The sequence below is a fragment of the Mus musculus genome, chromosome 5, assembly GCF_000001635.26.
Source record: "Mus musculus strain C57BL/6J chromosome 5, GRCm38.p6 C57BL/6J".
Lineage (NCBI taxonomy): Eukaryota > Metazoa > Chordata > Mammalia > Rodentia > Muridae > Mus > Mus musculus.
This window is the reverse complement of record NC_000071.6, coordinates 121,503,925-121,517,580: the sequence shown is the minus strand read 5'-3', so window position 1 is coordinate 121,517,580 and position 13,656 is coordinate 121,503,925. Positions and strand designations below refer to the sequence as shown.

The 13,656-nt window shown below is 44.2% G+C and overlaps 1 protein-coding gene across 3 annotated transcripts in view; it reads right to left on the bottom strand.

Moving 5' to 3' along the window:
* Window positions 1-13,656, bottom strand: part of Tmem116 (transmembrane protein 116) — a 65,609-nt gene that overhangs the window by 608 nt on the left and 51,345 nt on the right. The gene's annotated exons all lie outside the window — the stretch shown is intronic.

Sequence of the window (13,656 nt, the reverse complement as noted above, 5' to 3'; positions counted from 1 at the left end):
CAGAGTAATAAATACCCTTACAATAAAAATGTGCAATTCAGCTGGGTCCCAGCACTTGGGAGGCTGAGGCAGGTGGATATCTGAGTTTGAGGCCATCCTGGTCTACATAGAGAACTACATTTTTGTGAGTTCCAGGACACCCAAAACTACACAAACCCTGTCTTGTCTTGGAAAAACAAAATAAGTGAAAATAAAATGTGCAATTTATTGTGTAGTTAGAGAACTTTATCAACTCTTGCTTTGTTTTGCCAAGTAGAAGATTCTGGTCTTCAGCATGACAGACCTTAGATAGTAGAATCTAGGTCCTTGCAGTGGTTTTCAACCTAGGAGTGCAACTACCTTTTCACTGGGGTCTGTCCTAAGATGTCTCCTAAGACCATCTGCTATCATATATTTACATTATAATTCATAACAGTAGCAAAATTATAGGTATGAAATAGGAATGGAAACAACGTGAAGAACCGCCTTTCATGGTCACAGCACTGGGAAGGTTGAGAACCACTGCTCTGGGAATATTGTAATCCCTTGAGATATGACAGCACCTTACAAAGCTAAAAGGATTTGCCCACAGAGCAGACTCATTGAGAGCAACACAGCTCAGAACGTGGACTCACTGGCCTGCCTTCAGCTGGGATGGGGAGAAATGCGACTAGCAAACACGGCTGTGTTCAGTATGAGATGCCAGCTAAAGACACAGTGGGTATGTCCACTAGACAGCAAGGTGTCTGGGTCTGAAATCAGCAGACAAGCTGGCCATCCACGTGTTTAGAGAGCTGTGGGGCTGACTGATGCTATCTTGCTAGAAGAGGGACATCTCCTGTGGACATGTTGCTGAAATGAGGAAGATGCAGCAAGTGTCCTCCCTCACCCACTGAGCCAGGTCACTGGCCCGATTATATGGTGCAAACTCAAAGAAGAGAAGTGTGAGGTGGTGGCAGGATCAAGTGTGGTTATTAGCTTTCTTTCATTGTAAAAGAGAAAGACTGTTTCTTGGGGGGTTTTTTGTTTGTTTTTTGGTTTTTTTCAGTGCATATCTCCTGAAATTTGGTGTAGTTTAAAACTTTTTAGTTTTAGATTTTTAAATTCTATTTTATATGTATTAATGTTTTGCTCATATGTACATACCTAAAGCATACATGTGGCTGGTGCTGAGGGGGGCATCAGATCCCTAGAACTGGGGTTACAAATGGTTGTGAGCTACCATATTGGTGGAACCTGTGCCCTCTGCAAGAATAGCAAGGGTTCCTAACTAAGGAGCTATCTATCCGGCCCCATTTTTAATATTTTCCAGTTTTGTTTTGAGACAGGGTCTCACTGTGAAACCTTTCCTGGCCTAGAACTCAAGTGCATAGTCAAAGCTGGCCTTTAACTCACAGAGATTCACCTGCCTCTGCTGCTGGGATTTGAGGTGTACATCTTCATACCATGCCTAAATTTTGTACTGCTCCCCAAATGAAAGAACTTTTTATCATTTGAAATAAGTCCCGAGTGGATTTCAGGTGCTCATTGGTACGAACACTTGCTCCACGAGCAACAGGACCTGGGTTTGAATCCTTAGCACTGAAGAAAAGGCCAGGCATGGCTGTGCATGGTTGCAGAGCAGCCCTAGAGAGTAAGAAGGGCAAAACCTGAAAGCTTATGGGCTATGCAGAAACACCATGAAGGTAGAAAGCAACAGAAATATAGGAAAAAACTTTGATGCCTTGCTTTGGGCTGTACAAAGCTTGCACACAAGTACAACTACCAGCATACGCATATGCATGCACCATACATATATACACCAAACACATATACACACATCAAACACATCCACCGCATACAACATACCCCCTACACCACACACACTCATACACAGAAACACACAGACACACACACAAAGACACTATGAAGAAAACTTGGAAGAAATGATTATGTGAACTCATGTAGCCTACCAAAATTAAATTAAGACTAAAAAGCTGGGAGGCAGAAGCAGGCGGATTTCTGAGTTTGAGGCCAGCCTGGTCTACAAAGTGAGTTCCAGGACAACCAGGGCTACACAGAGAAACCCTGTCTCGGAAAAACCAAAAACAAAAACAAAAACAAAACCCAAAAAAACTAAAAAGTCTTGCTAGACATGGTAGTGGTGTGTGGAGGCTCTGTGAGTTCAAGGCTGTCCTGGTCTATAAAGCAAGTTTTAAGTTCTAGGCCAGCCATGGCTATACAGTTAGACCTTGTTCTTAAAAAATAGAAAACTGAAACAATGAAAATCAGTAATGAGAATGAAGCAGAAATTGTCTGTCTTTAAAAAGTCTGTGTGGGGGCTGGTGGGATGGCTCAGTGGGTAAGAGCACACGACTGCTCTTCTGAAAGTCCAGAGTTCAAATCCCAGCAACCACATGGTGGCTCACAACCATCCGCAACAAGATCTGACTTCTTCTGGAGTGTCTGAAGACAGCTACAGTGTACTTACATATATTAATAAAATAAATCTTAAAAAAAAAAGTCTGTGTGGAGCCTGGTCTACAGAGTGAGTTCCAGGACAGCCAGGGCTACACAGAGAAACCCTGTTTTGAACCCCTCCCCCCCAAAAAAAGTCTGTGTGGGACTTAGCAATAAGAATATTTACTGTTGCGCATGCCTTTAATCCCAGCACTCGGGAGGCAGAGGCAGGCGAGTTTCTGAGTTTGAGGCCAGCCTGGTGTACAGAGTGAGTTCCAGGACAGTCAGGACTACACAGAGAAACCCGAAACCCTGTCTCGAAAAAAAAAAAAAAAAAAAAAAAAAAGCTTACTGTCGAGCTGGAGAGATGGCTCAGCGGTTAAGAGCACTGACTGTTCTTCCAAAGGTCCTGAGTTCAAATCCCAGCAACCACATGGTGGCTCACCACCATCTGTAATGGGATCTGACGCCCTCTTCTGGGGTGTCTGAAGCTCACAAACTGCTCTACTGCAGGGGAGATCCAGTGCCCTCTTTTATTTTTCTTGAGACAGGGTTTCTCTGTGTAGCCCTGGCTGTCCTGGAACTCACTCTGTAGACCAGGCTGGCCTCGAACTCAGAGATCTGCCTGCCTCACCTCCTAAGTGCTGAGATTAGAGGCATGCGCCACCACTTCCTGAAGAATGTATTTTCAATACAATCAAAGTAGAGAGTTTTCAAAATCTAGGGAAAGAGAGGCTCATCCAAGTACAAAAGACAAAACAGCAGGTGTACAGATCAGGGAAGAAATTCCCCATGCCGTACAGCACACAGGAAGTGTCCTGACAACTGCATGGGGTGAGAACCATGTCACTATAAAGTCGGCCTTAACAGAACTAAGGGCTGAGTTCTTAACAGAAACTTTAAAGCCAGAAGGGCATAAGATGATGATGTAAAGGGCAACGCACACTGCTACTGCTCGCAGAGTCATCTGTTATAACTGATGGGTACATAGAAATGCACCATGATAAAAACAGACCAACAAAGTTTATGGTCACTAAGCTCTACAGAGCATTCTAGAAGAAATTCTGTAGACAAAAGAGAATGATAAATCAGAGTCCGTTACCGAGAAACAATAAGAGCTAGAGCAACAGCAAACAAATGAGGATTAGGAGAACACTAACCACTGCACAGCCAACAGAATGACAGGAATTAAAATATACTTTCACTAGTCACTGTAAGTGGTGTCAATTCCTCAATAAAAAGACACAAACTAGCAGACTCGATTACAAAACAGTAATTATTTCTCCCTATAAGAAACCTAGCTCACCTTTAAAGATTAACCCTATTTGAGGGAGAAAACAGGGGGAAATATTCCAAGCAAATGGAACTAGGAAACAAGAGGCATTGCTATTTTAATAGTAATGGGTGTACAACAAAAACTCGTGAGGAGGGGTTAAGAGGGTAATTTCCTACTTATTAGTAGAGTAATCCATCAAGATAACACTACTAGTTGGCAGTGGTGGCAAATGCCTTTAATCACAGCACTTGGAAGGCAAAGAGGATCTCTATAAGTTTGAGGCCAGTCTGGTCTACAAAGTGAGTTCCAGACAGCTAGAGGTACTCAGAAAAACCCTATCTCAAAAAAGAAGAGAAAGAGAAAGATGAGGAGTAGGGAGAAAAGAAGACAAAAGACAGAAGAAGAAGGAGGAGGAGGAGAAGAAGAGGAGGAGGAGGAAGAAAAAAATATATATAAAGAAAGAGACTATTGACAAATGAATTGTTGATTAAATGAAAAAGAAAACTCAAAGCATTCCTAGAACTGAAAGGCAGGAGAGATGGTTCAGTGTAAGAGCACTGGCTGTTCCAGCAGAGGACCCAGGTTTGGTTTCTATCACCCATAGGTGGTTCACCACTGTCCCTAACTCCAGTTTAAGGTGATAGAGCCCCCTCTTCTGGCCTCTGCAGACACCAGCTATGTATGCAGTGCACATACCCAATGCAGGGAAAACACTCATAGGCATAAGGTAAAAATAACAGAGTTGCAGAACTGAACAAAAGTGAAGACACAATAGACCAAAACCCATGGTGTACAATGAACACAGTCCTACAAGGGAAGTTCACACCTGCAAGTACCTTCATTTAAAAAAAAAAAAAAATCCCAGAGACAAGGACTGCAAAGCTCACTTGACAATAAGAGCACTGGCTGCTCTCTCAGAGGACCCAGGCTTAGTTCCCAGAACCCATGTGGGGTCTCATGACTGGCTACAACTCCAGTTCCAAGAGATCTGACACTCTCTCCTGATTTCATAAAGATTTCATATAAATAATGATGTTTTTCAGGTCTTGGGCAAACAAGAAAAAGCCAAGACTAAAAATCGTGAAGGAATAAGATAAGGGAAGAATTAATGAGGTAGAAATTTAAAAGTGCAAAATACAGAATCAGTGAAATAAAGAACTGGATCTTTGCCAAGACAAACAGTGAGCAGGCCTTAACTAAACTGACGAAAGCAAAAACCTACATTAATAAACTTATCAGTAAAAATGGAGCCAGCCTAACAGAAACCAATAAAATTTAGAGTCATAGGACATCTCTTAAAAACTTACATCCCACCAAAGTTAAAGTTACGAAAGGGTGATTTTCTAGACACATATGACTTAACCAAAATTAAACCAAAAGGAGATGATCATTTAAACAGATCTATAAAAGGCAATGAAATTAATACATTAATTATAAAAAAAATCCCCACCAAAGGATGTCCCTGCAGATCTGCCACAGGCCTTGAGAGAAGCTTACACTACAAAGCTAGTGTTATCCTGATCCTAAAACCAGGTTAAGACACAACAGCAGCAACCAAAAGGAAAAGCTACTGACAGATCTATGGTGGCGCACCCCTTTAACCCCAACACTCAGGAGGTAGAGGCAGGACCAGAGGCCAGCCTGGTCTACAGAGTGAGTTTCACGACAGCCAGAGCCACACAGAGAAACCTTGTCTCACAAAACTAAAAATAATGCTTACATAATGAACTCAAGAACACAGTTCGCCATGATCAGGTTGTCTTCAGTCCAGAAGTGCAAAGACATGTCGGCATCCACAAACCAAGAAGTGTAGCTTTAAGCCACATGAAGAGACGCAAGGACACAATACGCCATCACCTCAGAAGTCTTTTGTTCAAATCTAGCATCGCTCCATGATTAAAAACCCCAGAGGAAGCCAGGCAGGAGGATTTCTGAGTTTGAGGCCAGCCTGGTCTACAGAGTGAGTTCCAGGACAGCCAGGGGCTACACAGAGAAACCCTGTCTCAAAAAAACAAAAAACAAAAAACAAACAAACAAACAGAGGGAGGGAACATTATTCAATGGTAGGTAGACTATATAGGTCAGATCTCTAGCTAACATCATGTGAATGGAAGAAGAACTCAAAAGCATCCCCACTAAGATCAGGAGTAAGAGAGTCTGCTCTTGTCGGGGAGAATGCTAGAAGTCTTAGCTAGAGTCAAAGCATCCTTGTGTGTAGACAAGATTCTGTGTATAAGACTCAGTGGGCTTGAGCAGAAAGCTCTGATTCTCAGCAGGGTGAGCATGGTGGCAGGACACAGTCCACACACAGAGATCAGCAGTCTTCCAATGTATCAATGACAAACACACTGGGAAAAATCATTGAAATAATTCCAATCCCAATCGCCTCAAAGATACATTGGAATAAATTCTCTGCAATGAGAAAAAAAATATTTTTTTCCTTTCAAAACAAGATTTCTCTGCTTAGACTGGCTGTCCTGGAACTAGCTCTATAGCCCAGGCTGGCCTTAAACTCAGAGATCTTCCTGCCTCTGCCCTCCAAGGCATGCACCACCAGGCCCAGCATCTCTGCAGTGAAAACTTCAAAATACTGAAGAAGGGAATCGGGGAAGACACTTGTGAGGGCTATTTCTGGTTGTCGACTTGACTATATCTGGAATGAACTACAATCCAGAAATGGAGGGCAGATCTTGAGGCTGGAGATCTTGACGTATAGTGGCCATCAAAAGCTTAGGCCCAGGCAAAGCAATATTAATCCCAGAAGCAAGTAGATCTCTGAGTTCAAGGCCAGCCTTGGACAAAGCAAGTTCCAGATCATGTGATGGACACCTTTAATCTGGGCCACACCTTCTGCTGGAAGCCTATATAAGGACATTGGAAGATGGACAACTCAGTCTTCTTTGCTCTTCCTTGCCAGCACATCTGCTAGAACTCCTATAGAAGACCAGCTGGAATAACCAGCCTCTTGGAGCTGAGCAACCAGAGTCTTGGACTTCCCATTCACAGCTGCCCGTTGTTGGTTAGTTGGACTACAGACTGACCATAAGGCATTATGATAAATTCCCTTAATATATAGACACATTCCATATGTTCTGTGACTCTCTCTAGACTCACACTCAGACTTAGTCATCCCAACTAATATGATAATAGAAGATGGAAAGACCTCCCACGCTCGTGGATTTTGGAAGAATTAATATTATAAAATGGCTTTCTACCAAAAGCTATCTAAAGATTCAAGAATCTGGATTAAAATCTAAACACCATTCTTCATAGTTTAGTTTTTTAAAATCTTAGCATTCATATAGAAGCACAAAAGACCCCAGATACCCAAAGCAATCCTGAGCATAAATAGTGGAGATATTGTCATACATGGCTTCAAAGTAAGCCACAGAGTCATAGTAATCAAAGCAGCGTCAGCAGGACACAAAAAAAGGCACGCGGAACAATGAATGGGCTGGGATACAGGACGCACGCGGAAGCCCACTCAGCTACAACCGATTTTTTGACAAAAATGCTAAGCAAGCACCTTGAAGAAAAGGTGGCTTCTTTAACGAAGAGTGTTTGCTATGGCTGTCAGGTGCCAACCAGAACTCTACAGTAGGACCATATTGCCATGGATGACACAGAGTCCAAAGTCTCCAGAGGATACGTGCACAGTTAATAGTTGCAGGATATTTGATCACACTCTGAACCCCGAGATTGTGTTGTCTACTGGAAAAACCTGTTTTTAGTTGTGGTGTGGCTCGGCCTTAGCACTCACCTTTAATCCTTCTGGCTGGAATACAGACATGCCCTTAGCACACACCTTTAATCCCTAACAATAAATGTAAAGTTCGTTTGCAGAAGGAAGCAGCCATGTGTGAAAGCGATGTCTAATTGAATGGCAGACAAAGTAACAAATCAAAGAAAGATTTGACACAAGAGGATGTGCCCAACTCTTAGGAGGAGAGAGAGGAAAGGGAAGCCACTTAAGAGTGTGTAGAGAGAGGAGGCAGTTTTACCAGGAGAGTTTTACAGAGACAGGTTGAAGAGGTTGAAGAGAGAACAGTTAGGCACAGGTGAAGATGGAACAAGCCAGAGAGTGAGAAGGAGCCAGAAGATGAGAGAACAGATTGCCAGAGTTAGTTTGAGGCCAAGTAGAACAATTGAGTGAGAAGCCAGATAGAATCAGTGAACTTAATCAGAGAGATGCTCGGTAGTTAAGAGTACTTTCTTGTAGAAGATACAGGTTCGGTTCCCAGCACCCACATGACAGCTCACAATTGTCTGTGACACCAGTTTCGTGGGATCTGATGCCGTTTTCTGGCCTCTCTGAGTTCCAAGCATCTGGTGTACACATATACACAGGCAAAATGCTCTCACTGATAAAATTTGAAAATCTTTATTTTTGGTTGTGAGCCTAGCCTTTAACGGCTGAGCCCAAAATTTGAAAACCTAAAACAATGAGTTATGAATGTAATGCAATTTCTAAAAAACAAAAACAAAAAACTATTGACTCTCCTGAAATAGTAAAAGGAATTCTAAAATTTTTATAGACTGCACACACAACAGACAAAACAAAACACACAAATATACAAGCAAAAAGCATAGTATATCAAAAACCAGTACTGAACTGCAGCAGCAACAGTAAGTCAGTGCCCCTCACTCAGTGTCATAGTAACCCACGCAGCAGACTGGGAACGCAGCCCAGCTCCAAGAATGGTTGGTTGCCTAACATGCAGGGAGCCCTGGGTTCAACCCTACAACACAATAAAACCTCTTCAGGAGTGCTAGCCAGGAAGTTCCCAGAGGCCCCAAAGCATGTAAGACCCTATAACTGGGGCTGGAGAGATGGCTCAATGGTTAAGAGCACTGACTGCTCTTCCAAAGGTCCTGAGTTCAAATTCCAGCAACCACATGGTGGCTCACAACCATCTGTAAGGGATCTGATGCCCTCTTCTGGTGTATCTGAAGACAGCTACAGTGTACTCATATAAATAAAATAAATCTTAAAAAAAAAAGACCTTATAACTGAAGACACCACATGTCTTGGTTTCATGATACAAGCCCCCCCCCCCAAAACTCCAGTTTAGCTAGAATCTTCCTTATGGAGTGTTGTGAGTTGCGTTGCACACAGCTGCAGGACGGCTGTGTCCTGAATGAAATGTCCCTCTGTAGTTTGGGTGTTTGAAGACTTGGCTTCTAGCTGGTGGCTGGTCTTGCTGGATGAAGTATGTCACTGAAGGCAGGCTTTGATGATTTCAAAGATTCCTGCCATTTCTGGTGTGCTGTCTCTCCTGTTTGTGGACTGAGAATGTGAATTCTAGGTGTTTTTTTTTTTAAACACACACCCACCCACATCCACACCACACCCACACTCACACTCACACGACACCCAACACACACACACACACACACACACACACACACACACACACACACACACACGTTATTCTTGCATACAATCATTGCCTTCCAGCTTCCCTTTATTTTATGTATGTGAGTACACAGTACCTGTCTTCAGACACACCAGAAGAGGGCATCGGATCCCATTACAGATGGTTGTGAGCCATCATGTGGTTGCTGGGAATTGAACTCAGGACCCCTCGAAGAGCAGTCGGTGTTCTTAACTGCTGAGCCATCTCTCCAGCCCCAACTCTAGGTGTTTTATGCCGCCATGCTGGGTGCCTGTCGTCATACTTTCCCACGGGCCTCGTGGCGATGGGCTCATATTCCTCTGGTACTGTAAGCCCCAAATAAACCTTTTTTTTTTTTTTTTTTTTTTTTTTTTTTGGTTTTTGAGACAGGGTTTCTCTGTGTAGCCCTGGGTGTCCTGGAACTCACTCCATAGACCAGGCTGGCCTCGAACTCAGAAATCTGCCTGCCTCTGCCTCCCGAGTGCTGGGATTAAAGGTGGCCGTCACCACGCCCGGCTAAAGCTTTCCTTCTGTAGTCGCCTTGGTCACTGTGCTTTGTCACAGTAATAGAGCAGTAACTAACACAGAGGGAAAGGGCAGCACTGCTCTTCCCCAGCTTCAGACCTTCCATGATGCTACAGAACCAACTCACCCAGCAGGAGATACCACCGTCTGGGGCAGGAGCCGCTGACCTCTGATTAGATCTGAGGCATGCTCTGGAGGAGCGAGTTCATGCCACTTCTATGGACCTAGTTAAAAGCCTATGACAAGGGAGACCACAAAACTTAAGGAAACCTGTTCCTTTTGTTAAGCGAACATGTCGAACTTCCTACAAAGTTATGCTCCTACTCAGACTAGCGCTGCCCTCAGCCTTGGTCAAAGCAGCTTCTCTTTGAAGCAAGTGGTGGTTGATGAGAGACGCACTGTCACTGTGCTGGCATTAAATGGGATACTGACATCCCTCCCTCCGAGGATGAGGGGACGGTGCAGAAGAGAAGGCAGAAAGACTGTAAAAGCCTGGATTGTTGAGAGGAAGGTTATGGCGTGGTAGAAGCACGCATGAAATTCACACTAAGTGCAATTGCCCAAGTCTGAGGTAGTCAACATTCAAATACAGACAGGAGGGGCATAAGCGGCCCGGGGGAGCTAATGGCTATGGGAGGGAGGAGAGCAGGTCACTGGAATGCTGTCCACTGTGAGTTACTTGTGTGCCAGTGGACAGCATTCCAGTCGTGCCCAAGAGAGGTCATGCTTCAACCTAGTGGGTCTGGACCACAATGCAAAAACAAAGACAAAACAAAGTCATGAAAGTAGGCTGAGCATTTGACAGTAGGGGGACAGGGTTGGGTGGACATAAGATAAAGGAGCACAGAGGGTGAGTGTGACCAGACTGTTATGTACATATAAGAAACTGTCAAAGAACTAGTTGAAGAAATCGGAAAACTGGGTGTGGCTGGGTGTGGTGATGTATCTCTGTAATTCCAGCTAGAAGGTTGGGAGAAAGGAGATTCAGGAGGTCAAGGTTATTCTTAGAACATAACAAGTTCTAGGCCAGTTTGGGCTACATGACACCTTGTCTCCAAAAAAAAAAAAAAAAAAAACCAGCATGCAACTAGATACAAAGACAAATGAAATGTAGCAGAAAGACAAAGATTCCTTCTTTGGGGTTTTGTTCTCTTTAGCACACTGCAAGAGGCAGCAAGCTAACCAGTCATAAAAGTTCTGTTCAACCATCAGCATGGCATGTAACAACAGTGCCAAGAACACAGAGTGGAAAAGACAGTCCCGTCAATAGACACTCCTGGCAAAGTCGTATAATACATGTGAGAGAAGAAGGCTAGGATATACCCTTCAAACATACACAAGAGTCAACTCAAAATGTATTAGAAACCGAAGTAAGGGCCCGGGCTGTGGTACAGTGCTTGCCCACCAGGCATGAAGCCCAGGGTTTGCTCCCCAGCACCCCATAAACTGGTTGTGGTGGCGCTAGCGCTTGGAAGGCAGAGAGGTTCAAAGACTACAAGGCTTAGTGAGTTCAAACTGCCAACACTGAGCCACAGACAGCATGGATGAAATTGCAAGGCAAAGGTGTGGGCCAGCGGTTCTCAACCTGTGAATTGTGATCCCTTTGGGGGGGGGGGGCTGAACGACCCTTTCGTAGAGTTCACATGTCAGATATTCTACATATCAAATATTTACCTTATGATTCATAATAATGGCAAAACTACAGTTATGATGTAGCAATGAAAATAATTTTATGGTGGGGGGGGCCACCACAACATGAGGAACTGTGTTGAAAGCCTGGAAGTACTGGGAAAGTTGAGAACTGCTGTAGACAACGATAGACACTGTGTAGACAATGCTTTCCTTTTCTAAGAAACCTCTCCAAGGACTCAGGCAAGTAAAAAAGGAGAATTAAATATGTATTAAATTATCTACAAAGGCAAGACCCAAGCCTGTGGAGCCTAAGACAATACCTGCAAATCATTCATCTGATAAGGGCTCAGTTTCTGAGAGGAGATGATGAGAACACAAAACTCAACATCAAAACCCAAAGTCGTCCAAATTGTTACATGGACTAAGGAATCCAGTAGACACTTCTCAAGAGAAGACACAGCTGCTTGTGTGGTTCTGAGGTAGAGCTTACATAGCACATACAAAATACAGATTTGATCCTCGATATGGGGGCAGGGGGCTGGAGGATTAAGAAGAGACTCTAGTGCCTCAACCCCCACCACTTTGCGCTGAAGTGGGGGGATATCGAATTGGAAGACATCCTGGGCTACCTAATTATTTCCAGACTAACCTGTGCTTCATCCTTTGATGTTGTCTCAAAAGACAAACATTCCATCCAAACAAACAAACAAACAAAAAAAGCCAGGCAGTGGTGGCGCACGCCTGTAATCCCAGCACTTGGGAGGCAAAGGCAGGTGGATTTCTGAGTTCGAGGCCAGCCTGGTCTCCAGAGTGAGTTCCAGGACAGCCAGGGCTACACAGGGCTAACCCTGTCTCGAAAAAAAAAAAACAAAAACAAAAACCCAATTTGCCAAGAAATGTATGAAACACTGCACATCCTCAGTAGTTACTGAGGCATCAGAAATCAAATCAGGAGACATCTTGAAGGACCAAAAGCAAACTTGGGTGTGAAGGGAATTTACAAGAGTTGTTGATGGGAAGTGATCAGCATCATTATTACAGAAACCACCATGGAGAGAATCCTTACCAAATGCAAGAGACTACAGGATCTCTTTGACTTAGCAGCTCCACGGTCGGTTAGACTTCCAGAGATGAATCGCTGTGCCATACACACACCTGCTCTCCTGTGGGGACTGCAGCTGGGAGTCCAACCTCATTTTCTTACAATGGGGAGGGCACTGGAGATCACACCAAGTGATGGAAGTCAGAAAGCAAGAGAAGACCATGGGCACTAATCCTCTGTGGAAACTGAAAGGCTGATCACGAACAGCGTGGACAATGCTCACCAGGGACGGGGTAGGGAAAGGGAGGTGGAAAACAGGTCAGTAAGGGTCACTGACAAGAGATTTGCTTCTAAGTTTAGTTCTAATGTTTGGCAGCACAGTGGGTAAAACTATCTATAAAAACAATCTAACAAGCTTCAAAGTTGGTAGAAAATTATGAGATCCCCAACATATAAAAGTGACTAATATTTGAAGAGCTGGAAATGCCGTTAAGTGTCTCTGCTTGGATGGGAGGGTATCCTGAGACATGGAAGGCTCCTTAGCAGAGGTGCTGCAGGTCAAGGGGAGGGTACCCCTGACTGAGCTGAGGAGTTTGAGAGCCCCAGCCCTGCTCCTTCTTCTCTTCACTTCTTCTTTTCCTAGCTTTTCTTCTCGGTTTCTTCTGATGAGAAAGCCACTCCATGCAGTAAGACTCATAAAGGAGATTTATTAAAGGGGAGAATCCTGGAGGAGAAGGGATGGATGAATCCAGGAAAGGCTGCGGCTTGCTTGCAAGGACTCACATCCTAAGCTTGGGAGCTCAGGGATTGGTGGCCTTTTTCACCCACTTTTCCCTGCATTGCATCCAAGGGTCAGGCTAGGGAGTCCTTCCTGGCTTCAGCTGGCTTTTGCTCCACGTCTGTGGGGCTGCTCAGAGAGGCTGAGAGGAGGTGTGGTAGGCCATGGATAGCTCCTGAGGGGCCTCTCTTGCTGAGGTGGGAAAGGCTCCAGTGCTGGCTGTTGGCTGAGATGTCCTGTTGGGGCCATTTTGACAGGAGCTGCCATTTTTAACAATTCCTGAAGTGGCATTTTACTTTGGCTGTAGGCTGGGGTGGGAAGGAGGAGCCAGCCACTGCTTTGAGAGGTTTTGTGGTGTGCCACTTATAGACTAAAAGCACTCCCCCTTTATCATACATGTTTATATATGTAAGATTAATGTACTGTGTCCCATAAGATACACAAATAAGATATCGTGTGAAGACTTAGTGTGTCTGTGTGCACACCTGAATGAGTTCAGCTCATGTGACCCGTGTACACATGGGTACATAGAGGCTAGAAGAAAGGCTAACACATGTAATCTTATAAGCTGCCAGGACCATGAGGAAGA